Source organism: Lynx rufus, unplaced genomic scaffold, assembly GCF_022079265.1.
Source record: "Lynx rufus isolate CCGP_SWC_20201006 ecotype Redwood Valley unplaced genomic scaffold, mLynRuf1.p SCAF_1, whole genome shotgun sequence".
Lineage (NCBI taxonomy): Eukaryota > Metazoa > Chordata > Mammalia > Carnivora > Felidae > Lynx > Lynx rufus.
Genome location: NW_025814823.1, coordinates 77,248,242 through 77,261,476, shown reverse-complemented (window position 1 = coordinate 77,261,476; position 13,235 = coordinate 77,248,242). Strand labels below are relative to the sequence as shown.

Below are 13,235 nucleotides of genomic sequence, written 5' to 3'. Positions count from 1 at the left end.
ACGTCGGGATTGTATATATCACTTTCATGCAATATAAATTGATATCATTGTGCTATCTCCGCCAACTATGTTTACTTCAGGAAAAAGGCTTTATTAGCAGTTCAAGCAACTGTGTTTCCTTAGAAGCACAGCACAGTATTGTCCTAGACAGGCCTGCTGATTTCTAGAGCAGAATATGCTGAGAGTTCCTTCTACTGTTGATAAAAAATATCCTCCATGTGGAGAGTGATGGTGAGCCCTGAAGAGTCTGGACAAGGACAAAAAGGAGAAAAGTGGAAATTATCAACCGTCTCCAAGCATATGGTCTGGTAGGGAGTAAGCAAAACAAATATGCAAATAGTTGGAGTAGGAGGCACAATAATCCAGGCATTGGTAGAAATACGAAATGATTCAAGAGAAGGAAATTCGTATTTATCATGTGCCTTCTAAATACTCAGCATTTTGTACCCACTTTCACGGATAATCTCACAGTACCATTTCAACGAGAGTTATCACCCTCATTTGAGAAATGGGCAAACCAAGGCTAACTCAGTCCAGTTTGTTCCCCCAGATCATGTAGCAAAATAAGTAGCAAAGCCAGAGACTCAGCCATGATTTTTCTGGTTTCAAAGACTATGTCCCTTCCGCTCTACAGCGCTACCTGGAAATGAAGGAGGGGCCGTATCTGGATAAGAGAAAGAACTTCCTATAGTGAGTGGCATTTGAGGTGGGCTTGGGGGAACAGAGAGGATTTCAATAGGAGGTGCTTGAGAATCAAGAGGAAATTCCAGGCAGAGATGCGGGCGTGAATAACAGCACAGAGATGATGAGGGAACAACCATTCTGTTTCAGGTTTAGGTAATGCAGAGCAGTATAGACCCACATGGTCCTAGATCCACACTGCCTGGGTCCTAAAGCCCACCAGATCACTGTGCCATAAGGCCTGAAATTGGGGTTCAGTATTAAGTGCCGCCTTGACATTTGATACAATCCGGAGGGCTTCAAACGGCCTAACCACACACTCTCTTCCCCAAGTTACTCTTGCAGATAAGGTTCCCCAGCCAAACATCACTTCTTATCACGGGAACAGACAGAACGCCTGCTTGTCCCAGGGCGGTGGGGTTCAGTTCCCTGCCAGCTCACGGAACAACTCAAACAAGCCAGCCGCGTCCCCCCACGGGAACCAGGGGGCACCCCGCCCTCTTGTTACTACAAACCCCGCCCGTCCCCTCTGTCCTAAAAACACCCGTGTGGTCCCGCAAGGCAAGCGGTGTCCTCTACCCTGGAGCCGTGAGAAGCACTGACAAATAAACTGCTGTGTGTCCCTCTGTCCAGCATCGTGTGGGCCATCCCCATAACTTGAGAGTAGAAATCCCTCCTTCACTGACAGAGTAGAGAGGAGAAAAAGAAAGTAACCACCTTTAGCCGTGTGACTGAGGAGGCCACCCCACCTCACTGTGCTTCTGTTTCCTCACTGTAAACGCGCCGATGACAGTATTACCTGCTTCCTAAGGCTGTTTCTGCATCTGGCCCAGAGTGAGCGCCAGGGAAATTTGGCAGCGCTTAATCCAGGACTTCTTATGTGTCAGTCTCTGCCTCAATGTGTCACGTTTTTTTTTTTTTAATTTTTTTTTTTTAACGTTTATTCATTTTTGGGACAGAGAGAGACAGAGCATGAACGGGGGAGGGGCAGAGAGAGAGGGAGACACAGAATCGGAAACAGGCTCCAGGCTCTGAGCCGTCAGCCCAGAGCCCGACGCGGGGCTCGAACTCCTGGACCGCGAGATCGTGACCTGGCTGAAGTCGGACGCTTAACCGACTGCACCACCCAGGCGCCCCAATGTGTCACATGTTTTAACGGATTTCATCCTCACCATAAACCTCCGCAGCAGATCCGGTTATTATCAGTCTGTTTTACCATCATTGAGGAAACTGAAGCCAGGAGTGGGGATCACCCAGCTGCGAAGCGGTCAAGCCATAGCAGAGATTCAGGCAGCGGGGTTCCAGAGCCCTCCCCTGTGTCAGGGGAGGGCTGAAAGGTCCCCAGGTGCACCCTCCTGATATTGGAGACAAGGGCAACCTACACGCTCCTTGCCACAGCACTCAACAGCTTGGACTGTAATTCTCAGTTAATTTGCTGCCACCATCCATAGAAAGCAGGCTCCCTGAAGGGCGGGACAGTGTTTGTTGTCCCTTAGGGGATCTCCAAGTGTTCCTAAAACAGCGCTCAATGCACAGGAGGTGTCTGGTCAGAGGATAGTCACATCCCTGCTCTGCCTCCTCCAGCACTCCCTTTGGGAAACTAGCCCCAGGGGTGCCTGGCGGGCTCAGGTGGTTAAGTGGTTAAGCGTCTGACTTCAGCTCAGGTCATGATCTCATGGCTCATGAGTTCGAGCCCCGCGTCAGGCTCTGTGCTGACAGCTCGGAACCTGGAGCTTGCTTCGGATTCTGTGCCTCCCTCTCTCTCTGCTCCTCCCCCACTCATGCTGTCTCTCTCTCCCTTTCAAAAACAAACATTAAAGAAAAAAAAAGACACTAGTCCTGGTTGTGAGGGCTCTGGTCTTCTTCTCCTTCTCATTTGGGGCCAGTTGGCCTGTCCCTGAGATGGAGAATTTCTCTAAAGCTCTGTCCTAGGTCCTCCTTAACTCCGTCCCTCTGTGCATCCTTCTTCAGCAGGCTCAGAGCCACACTTTAGAGACTCCCTTCGGTCTGCGGTTGACCTGGAAGTCTGTATCTTTGACTCCCCTATCTTCCTCAAACCTGACACCCAGGTGTCTGATGTTCATCCCCCATCAACTGCCTGATCCCACAAATTCAACATGTCTAAAATTAACTCCTCAGCTGCACCCCCCACCCCCCGCCATCACGTTCTCCTCCTGTGGTCCCTGTATTTGTAAATGTTGCATCTTTTTTCAAGCACGCAGGCTTGAAATGCAGGGGGGCCGTGAGCAGCACGCTCCCAGAGGGGTGCTGCTCACAGAGTTTTCTCGCCGGAGCTCTCCTGTTCTGACCTCTGCCACAACACCACGTGGATCCTCACGGCCACTGGCTTCCTTTGGCTTATGGTTGGCGCTAACTGGTTTCCCTCCTCCAGGTTTTCTCTGCTGCTTTCCACCTCCACACTGCCTCCTGATTATTAATAAGCCAAAATCTTAGCTCTGAACACTTATGGAGGAGTTTGGGGGCCCGATGAGACTTTCGCCGGGTTTGAAAAAGGAGAAGAGATAAAGACAAAACGCAGAGGTGACTTTTCCGGAAAGGAAACGTGTCATCGTGAAAGAAATCGCAGAAAGCGAAGGAGCATTTCCATTTTGTTTTGTTCATGAAAACACAGATTTGAGTTCAACCTTCGTTTACAGATGATGTCATCGTAAACAGATAAAAGAAGCAGCAGCTAGAAAGAGGGAGCAAAGGTGTAAAGTGAGGGCAGACCACGGGATGAGATCGCAGGCACAGGCGACCCGCTTGCCTCTGGAAAGAAACGCCACGCCCTCTGCAAAATTTCGGGTTGAGAGGGAGGCAGGATCGCGGTGGAGGAACTCTGACGTGGACCGCACCCTGAACGGAGAACTCGAGGGAAGTGGAAACCGAACAAATTGCTAGAGACGCCGAGGAACCCGACAAGACCCGAACACCAACATCACCCCGCTGTGATACCACTTCCAAATTTTTCAGCTCAACCTGGTGGGCTCAGTGTTACGGTCCAGGCCAGTCCTAGCGACTCCATTCAATCACCCAACATCCCTGGAATGCTCAGCATCTACCAGGTTCACGCTACCCTCTGGAATCCTCAACCAGGGCTCCTGCCAGAATTTCCATGGGAAAAGACGCGGCGAAAAAGGAAAACCGTAGCAAGAATTGTTTTTGACGTAAACGAGCCCTGTGCTGCTTCCCACATATTAGGGAAACAGTTGGATTACACATCAGGGTCTGGAGACTTCAAACAATGCCACCAGGAAGTTAATGGGACTGGGACAAGGAAATTGCTATGAGTCTCCACTCCATAAAATAAAGAAATAATGAAAGTGTAATTTATCACTGGAGAAACAATGGGGGCTGAGCTGATAAAATACCCAAAGAAACTACGCAAACCACGTGATCATTGCCGGAATGGACAGGTCATTCTTGTGTTGAAGGTTAATGTTATTCTCCAGAACTAAAACCAGGGGAGGAAATGTCATTTTGCAGTGCGCTTCTGACTGTAACTCAGTCACTACATGTGTATGTGTTAGGGTGTAGAGTAAAGGATAGACGTTGTCACCTTTGAAAAGACCACTTTGTGCTTTTCCACGTACATTTGTTGTATATACATGTAGGTCGAGGGAGCTGACCAACAGAGCCTGCCCAGGAATTGGATTTTCGTTTTTGAAATTGTGTAAAATAAACTGTTGCTGTTGCTTTTTTCTAACAGATAATTAACATTTCACGGAGTCTGGTTGCCTGCTGTGGAGGGCAGCTGACTCACTGAACCACAGTGGTATCTCCCTGCTCCTGGCCTCCCTTGGTGGGCAAGGCTGAAGGGTTGGCTTTCAATAAAACTGCAAAGGAGGTTGTTCCTCCAGAGCCCCGAGTCTCACTGTCCCCTCCTCTCCTCGTGAGGTGCCCTACACCCTCCCATCCTCTTCCACCCCCCAAAACCACCTCTGAGGCCATTCATTTATACCAAGGTAAGTGAGAGATGGCCACGAAGTACCAAACAAAAGCCATGTTCATATGCCAGAGCTTGTACACCCCAATGACGGCGAGCCCTGATGGCGAGCCCTTCCCAGGAGTCAGCCCCAGCACATCTCCCGCCACTTGGAACTTGGAACCACCTTCAAAGAGCGTGTCTCATTTTTTCCAGCAGACTCCGTGGTAGCAGAACGTCCTCCTCGGAGGGTGATTTTCATTTCTGGAAATAGCTAAAAGTCATCCTGAACCCAGCCCGCTGAGAAACTTGGGTAATAGCTTTGTTGGTCCAAGATGATTTCATAGAAATTCCTTGTGAGTGAAAGCACTTGAAGAACGCGAGGCCAAGCAGGGACAAGGCCCCGACGGGCTCCGTGAGACTGGGATTCTCCACGCCACACCGGGCCTGGCAGCGGTGGGAAGTCGGATGACAATTCCAACGGTAGGAGGCTGGGGAAAGCAAGCGCTCCTGTCCCTTGCTAAATAGACGCCAGCTGACATTCTAGTTCAGGGGCCAATGAGGCTGTGTCATGCTGGCCCTGCTGGCTTCGCCCTGCCTGGGCTGCCCTCCTGTGCTTCCCCCTCTACGGCACAGACATTCGGCCAGGTGCCTCCAGGGTAAAGACAGATTTCCCTCAGACAAATTCCAGTTCTTCTCATCAACTTCAGACACTTGTTTAAAGCCTAAGGCCCTAGATCAAACGTAGACCCTCGGATCCCACCCCATACCTCCTGCTCTTTAACAGGTTGGGAGGGCGGGGTAGACAAGTCAAAGTTGAACAAACATGCTTTCCATCTGGGTTTTCTCGAGTTACCGGGCCTCAGAAGCAGGTGGAGAGGTGGCGGGAGGTTGTTTGATGATGGCGTGGCTGAGTTTCTGATTCAGGAACTAGGCCCCCCAAACCAATCGGAATCCCTCTCCTTCTAGCTCCATCGGGGCAGTTTGGTAAGCTTTCCAGATGGTCGGCGTACTTAAGGAAACACAGTGGGTGGCTCCCGAAAACTCAGTGACCGTCAATGCCAGCTTCAGTCACTTCCTGTTTTCTCAGCAAACTCTCACTTTGGGGTGAATTTCCTTACTTGGTTCAGCAGCCCACACACCTACAGATGTTGGAGGGCTTTTTTTTAATTTATTTTTTAAGTTTATTTATTTATTCTGAGAGGAGGGCAGGGGGAAGAAGAGAGAGAGAGAGAGAGAGAGAGCATCCCAAGCAGGCTCCACACTGTCAGCACAGAGCCCCATGCAGGGCTCGAACTTACCATGGTGAGATCATGACCTGAGCCAAAACCAAGAGTCTGACGCTTAACCAACTGAGCCACCCAGGCATCTCTGAAGGGTTTCCTTTTCAAGCATCCGCAGGAGCGTTCCAAAATTTTCTCGCACTTCTTCCCAGTTTCCAGGGCTGCGCACAGGATGACTCCCGGTGGGCAGCCCCAAACACCAGAGCGAAGTTCAGACCCCCAGATGCCCAACGTTTCAGAATTTCTCACTTAAACCTGACTGACTGCTTGACCTCGAGAGAAGAAATCTCCAGCCACAAGGTGCCAAAGACACAAATCAACTTTACCTTGACTTCTCAGTTCACCAGATGCGCTTTTCCTTGGTGGTGTGTTTATATTCTTTGTGCTAGACTTTGAGGCTCTGTTTGTAGGTTACATTATAAACAGCATACTTCATCAATGGCCACCACTGTTCTTAAAATAACTGGCAAAAATGTAAAAGCAATGGTTACGGATAGGTGTCAACTTGAGCTCTGAGTCCCGGATACTTGTAGTGATGCCGGAGTCCTGTGTTGAGAACGATTTTGAGGCAGACATCAGATTCAGCATCGGAGTGCAATGATTGATTAGTGATGTCTGTCGTGGAAAGGGGGATAGGAAGTGGCAACACGCTCTTTGCCGTCCTTGGTTTTCCAACATACATGTTGCTGAATTTTTTACGGGGATTTATTCCTGAAACTAAGGGATGTACCCACAGGAAAGTAAACTGTGTCTTCTGGGAAATGTGACTATCCCAGGTTCCCTAAAATCTTACAAAAGACACCAGTGCCTCCAGCTCCACTCTCTGTAGAAACATGGCTACCAAGGTCCATTCTAGAAGTTATGACAATTCCTTTGGTGCCCACTTACCACACCCACTCTTATGGGGAAGCAAGTTACTCTTGCTGTTTTGTAAATCCCACTGCCTGGTTCCTGGTTAACACTTAAGGAGGTTTACAGAGTACTCCCCCTCCCCTAAAAAAATAAAGTAAATCTAGAGCAGTGATTGCCAACTGGAGGAGATTTTTCATCATTACAACTCAGGGGGAAGGAGCTGGCTTCCTCTTCTTGCTGGCTTCTAGTGGGCAGAGGGCAGAGGGCAGAGACGCTACAAAAAATTCCTACAATGTACCAGACAGCTCCAGAGAGAAGAACTATCGGGCCCAGCTATGAGTAGTGCCGAGGTTGAGAAACACTGATCTAGAGAATCGAAATTCATGTCTCTGAGTGCCTGACACAACCAATAATAAACCCTTAACCCATGAATCACTAAATGGAGCATGTAATTCTTCCAATAAGAGGAAAAGGAACCCAATTCTTGTTTTTGACCTAGGGAGAGCTCTATCCGTATGCCGTCTTCATCGAATTAAAGGAAACTATATTTATAAATTCCTACTGCCCTAGTGTTTCTGCAGAACCAGACATATGACTTACGCCTTTTTACATGAGCAGAACACCTGTGGCCACAGGGAATTTGTTCCGGAGACGTGGCGGGGAGGGTGATTTGCCATTCCTCTCACCACCAAGAAGGGTCAGACTAAACAAAGCCCTCCTTATGCCCCCCTGCTTACTTGCAGTAAATGATAATGATAGTTCTTTTCCATCTGTAAGATCAAAATATTTTAACAACTTGTGATTCCCACACCTATAAAAACGATGTGCTTAAAGTGCTACAATCTTAAAAAAAAGTAAATATTAAAACCTCAGTTCATTTAAGACATCAGGGGAAAAAAACATTTTTTTTTCCTTTCCTGATCAAATAACGAACAAAATCAGCTACAACGCTAGGTTTTGAAAACACTTTAAACTGTAGCATTTTATTGTAAAGAGTCTGTGGCTTTGCGAGGCAAGCTGAAAAGTTATGATAACCAACTGGATCCCAGAGGGAAGAGTTTAGTTGTATAAGCACTGGTTTGGGGAATGCATATTCTGTAGAATCAAAGATTCCAATAGTAGCTGGGTTTTCTCAACCCTAAATTCTTCTAAGATGCATAATTGGATATTGTGCAGTTAACTGAGAAGGACCTTTGGAGAAAACAAAAACCGAAGTTCTTTCAGATCTTCATGAGCATGAGAAGCTAAGCTTTCAACTCCAGCCAAATGCCATTACCATGAATTTCTTCCAATATATTGTTTAGTCAGAAAGCCCTCTCCTTGATATTACATGTGGTCCTGAAAGTTCAAAATTATAAACCCACATTCCAGGACTCGCAATCCCAGAGGCAGACTGCGATTAACACATGACATGTGATATCTACATGTTGTAAAAAGCTACTGATGATAAGGTTGGACTGTGGGGATTTGATTAAAGTCTCCACCGAGTGCTTTGTGAGAACGGTGGTGTGGATAAGTGTGGGTAGGTCCCTCCAAGGGGATGTAAGAGCCACCTCGGGAAGAATGGTTATGACACAATTACAAGAAGGGTAGTGTTTCCTGCTCAAAGCCTCCAGTTTTGAAAGGCATTTTGGATGCTTTGGGGCTCCAGAATAACCCTTTCCTTGGAAACTTCACACCACAACCTCAAGGACTATATGACTCCCAATCGCTGACAACTGTCGTGGGGACTAGGTAGCAAGGGCTCCAGTGCTACCTAAGACAATCCACTCAAATGGATCCCATAGCTGCTCACAGCTCTCCCTCTCCTTCCCTGTCCTCAATCCTGACCTCATCCCCTTCCCTGCTGTTCCCCACGCCACCCATCTTACAAAACACTCCATTGTCACATTTTGTTCACAGCACCGCCCTGCCTTCTTCAACATCTCCCCACCATAGAGACCTACATCAAGCCCTCTCTCTGGTTCCTGCTGATGCTGAGACAAGACAAGACGACCTTGGGCTTTGGCTGCTGCGCATGACCTCATGGAGGTGTTTTCCAACTGGATTGCTTAAGCACCCGAGCCTTAAGGGGCAGCTTGATGATGAAGGTAAATTTCAGTTTGGCTTTGAAACGGTGGTCTCATTGACATGACAGAGAGGAAAAGAGAGGACTTCTTTTGGTTTTCTGCATGAAAGGGTAGGAACAAAATTCAGAGGCAAAAATGTCAGGGCATTTCTAGCAAATACTTTGTCCAGAAGCTCAGCAAGTAAGCTGGAAGCAATGCTTAAAGAAAAAAAAGTTTTGTTTTGTCCAACAGGCCGGAGGAGTTATTAATGTTTTGAGGTCAGAGTGGTTACACGATCAAAGTGTTTCGGGAAAATTAATTAGATGGTGTTATGGGTTGGGATGGAGCGTGGATGGAAAAGGAAAGTCAGTTAGGGGCTCTTTGCGATGAGGAGTGAGGTAGGGAGGCCTGAGCCTGGGTGGTAAGAGAGCAGGAAAAGCATTACAGGAAGAACCAGCAGCCATGCCCAGGCTGGGTCAGCTCCGCGGGGGCAGGTGGCAGAGGGCAGGGGACGGGGATCACAGGTGACCCCGGGGGCGACAGGCCTGCACTCCAGCAGCCGCCTGGTCGGAGGGGCTGTGAGGAGTCTCTGTGCTGCTGGAGGCCCCCACTGTCTTTGAAAGGGACACACAGTGCCACCTCCTAGTCGCGTGCCGTCTTGGGAGATGATGCCTCCCTGAGTCTCAACGCGTCCCAGCGCTGGCCTGAGGCTGCCCCCATCCGCCACTCTGCCAGTCCTGTTGAGTCTGACCACATTAAATGCCGCCTTTTAGAACTGATCTTCCCTCTGCGTTTGAAGCACAAAACCTCATTTTCTGAAGCAATCCTGAAGACGCCATCCTGCCCCAACCCTTTGCGCTGAGCCCTTCCAGCCAGCTGAATGGGCCTGGTGAGAATAGCCTGCTTTCGTGGAGTCTGATCGGGATCCCAAAGCTTTCACTTCCTGTCCGGATGACTGTGGGTAAGTCACTTCAACTGACCGGGCCTTGGTTTTCCCATTAGAAAAAGTGAGGCTGACAGCAATTATGCAGCAACACTAAAAATATTAAACACTATAAAAATGTGAAAACGCCTGGCGGACTGTAGAACGGTTACATATTCATGGAGAAAAGAATAACAACACAATGGGCATTTTGTCGTTATTATGACACATATGGAACTCTGACGTAAATATTCCCAACTTGACTATGTCTAAGGAGTGGACAGAAATGTATATATTTACATATAGTCACATATGTGCATATTACATAAATACATTGACCTAAGGAGTCAATAAAAACTATAACCACAGGGTCACCTGGGTGGCTCAATCGGTTAAACCTCTGACTTTGGCTCAGGTCATGATCTCACGGTTCATGAGTTCGAGTCCCGCGTTGGGCTCTGTGCCAACAGTTCAGAACCTGGAGTCTGCTTCGGATTCTGTGTCTCCCTCTCTCTCTGGCCCTCCCCTGCTCGCTCACTCTCTCTCTCTTTCTCTCTCTCTCTCTCTAAAATAAACATAAAAAAAAAAAAAAAAACCTGTGGGGACCCTGGGTGAAGTGTCCGACTTCATTCAATTCAGGTCATGATCTCATGGTTCATGAGTTTGAGCCCCGTGTCGGGCTCTGGGCTGACAGCTCAGAGACTGGAGCCTGCTTCTGATTCTGTGTCTCCCTCTCTGTCTGCCCCTCCCCCCACTCATGCTCTGTCTCTCTCTCTCTCGAAAATAAATAAACATTAAAAAAAATTAAAAGAAAAAACTGTAACCAGAAATAAATCATCCTGCCTTTTTAATCCGTTGCATAAAGACCCAAACACACACAGGCTCAGTTCATTCAAACATTACTCTGCACGGTTAGGGTCCCAAACTCCTCCAGTCGTGAACATGCCCATGAATTTAAAGGTTAAAAAAAAAAGAATTAATTGATTCTAATAGCAGTCAAAGAAAGAGAATTTTAAAATATCAGTGTATCACAACTCTTATAAATAATTAAGCTAGTATTTAGCCTTTGAGGAAGAAAAGGCATTGAAAAATTTGAATCTTACTATTTCAAAATAATAAAAGTTTGCTTTGTTTGTTTTTTAAATTACATCTCTTCTTTCCAACCCTGGACCAGCTTCTCCTAGCACTGGGGACAGTCCTATATATCATTTGCAGCACAAGCAGCCCATTTACAAGAGGGCCCATTTCTGAAAATAGACCTTAACATAAACATGAATCCTTCCCAGAAATCAGAACTTAAATAAGAAAAACAAGTCTGTTTGGTAGAATTTCTTCAGCTACTCAGCTTTTCCTTTTCCCTTTCTGCTGATTGGAGGGACTCCACGGACTACAATAACCTAGTGTTCATATACCTCTGCTGAGGAAAATGAAGCAAACTCAAGATGGTGACTTTTTCATCGCTTCTTTACGTAGAAAGTGGAAGAGGAAGGCCGAGTCCCTGATGTGAGGACTGTTAGCGAACCGGTGGTAACCTTGGGATCTGTGCTTGCTCCGGACTCCGCTTTAAAAGGAGGCTTACTGGGTAGGCCTCCTCACTCCTGTCTCAACAGAAAGCTGTCTTCTCACTGGATGTCTGGGGTACTGATCACCTTGACCTCCCACTCACTCGTGGTCGGTGCACCTGACTTCCGCCCGCTCGTGGACGCTGCACACACAACGAAGTGGTGCCCTTCAGCATCTAGAGAATCTCTTAAAATGCAAGGAAATGTGCTTTTTTATTTCATTTTTCTCCCGAGGGGCCGCTGATCGTGATTGAGTTCTGAAGAGATGTGGGTCATGGAGGGAATTCATACCCATTTTTATTATTGTTTAGATTTTGAATTAGAGATTCAGTATGTCAGGAAAACAGCTTGATAGATTAGCACCTGACCTGAATTTTTATGGTGTCATTTGACTGTTTTAAACCTGGCGACTCCCTATACCTCTTCAAGCCCAGCAAGCTTCAGCCCTGATCTTCAGATATCTTTCCCCATGATTACCAGTAGTCCGCTTGGCTTTGCAGAGAAATGTAACAGTAATCTTTTTAAAGTTATGCATTGATTTTAATTAAATGTTAACCCATTATGTACAGTAGAACAATTAGAAAATACATCATCCAGCCCCTCAGAGATAACTACTTTTAATATATGGGCATAATTTATGCTAGTCTTATTTGTCTGTGTCTTCTTCATGCTTGAGGAACCAGTCTTTATACACGATTTTATACTCCACTTTTGTTTTGGGACCATTATCAATTGATAAGTGACATTGTAATGGCTACATAATGTTTCCTTATATGGATATGCTTTATGTTAATTACCCAAGATGGACATCTGGGTCATTTCCCACTTATATTAACACTGCCATACGTGTCACTATTTGTAAATCTCTGTGCTTCCAAACATTTCCCCAGGTTCCTAGAAGCATAATTTCAGGAACAAAGGATCTTAGATGTTAAGAGTATTTTCCCCCACATTTTAAAATCTGAATGACCTCTAAGGTTTCACACAATACGGTATTTCACGGTTATGACGGAGAATGCACAGACCTGTCAGTTTCAATGTGAAACACGGAGACCCCACTGTAAGACATTATAAATGTATATGTAGTGAGTCTTGAGTCCCTCTATGTATGTTTCTACACGCGACTCTTCAGTTTTCTTTGTCATTTTGCTCACATAATTGTTCAAAATTTTCTAAAAACACAAGTTAAGAAAAATGTGATTTTTCTGAAAACATTTTGGATGGTATAGAAGAAACTTGAAGTGGTCGTCTCTGAAGACATGGACAGAGGAGGGTGGAAAGTGGAGATTTTCCTTTTACCTTGCGTCCTTCTCTAGTATTTGAACTTTCCAACTAAGCGCATGCATTTTTGAAATATCAACAAGAGTGATCTCCATGTTGTTTTTACATGTTTCTTTTTGTTTTCTTTTCTTAAATAAAAGATAATTTTTGAAGAAATAAAAAAATGGGTCTATCATCCAACTCAAAATGAAAATGATTAGTAGCAAAGGTCAATGAAAAGTTAAATTGTTGGCAAAATTGTTCATGGTAAAATATGAATAATAAAATAATTAAAATATATTTTTAAATAATGAATAATACAAATATGAATATAAAAATAAAAAATAGAATCATCTCAATTAAATGAGATATGCAACATCTGGCATGAGTTGAACTAAAGGCCAAGGAATAAAATCCTAAATATATAACTGATAAAATTTTCAATTTTTATTTTTAAAACACTTTTTAATGTTTACTTATGAGAAAGAGAGAGACCCAGCACGAGCGGGAGAGGGACAGTGAGAGGGAGACACAGAATCCGAAGCAGGCTCCGAGCCATCAGCACAGAGCCCAATGTGGGGCTCGAACTCACGGACCGCGAGATCATGACCTGAGCCGAAGTCAGACGCTTAGCTGACTGAGCCACCCAGGTGCCCCTAAGACTTCCAGGACTTTCAACCCCATTCATTCACTAACTCACAA

At 46.1% G+C, this 13,235-nt stretch overlaps 1 long non-coding RNA gene across 1 annotated transcript; it reads left to right on the top strand.

Annotated features, from left to right (window-relative positions):
• Positions 1-4,947: 4,947 nt before the first annotated feature.
• Positions 4,948-12,781, top strand: LOC124513616 (uncharacterized). Its single transcript, XR_006962461.1, has 5 exons — positions 4,948-5,089; positions 6,042-6,189; positions 8,644-8,831; positions 9,563-9,750; positions 10,886-12,781. It is a non-coding gene; the product is annotated as an uncharacterized LOC124513616 (long non-coding RNA).
• Positions 12,782-13,235: the final 454 nt, after the last annotated feature.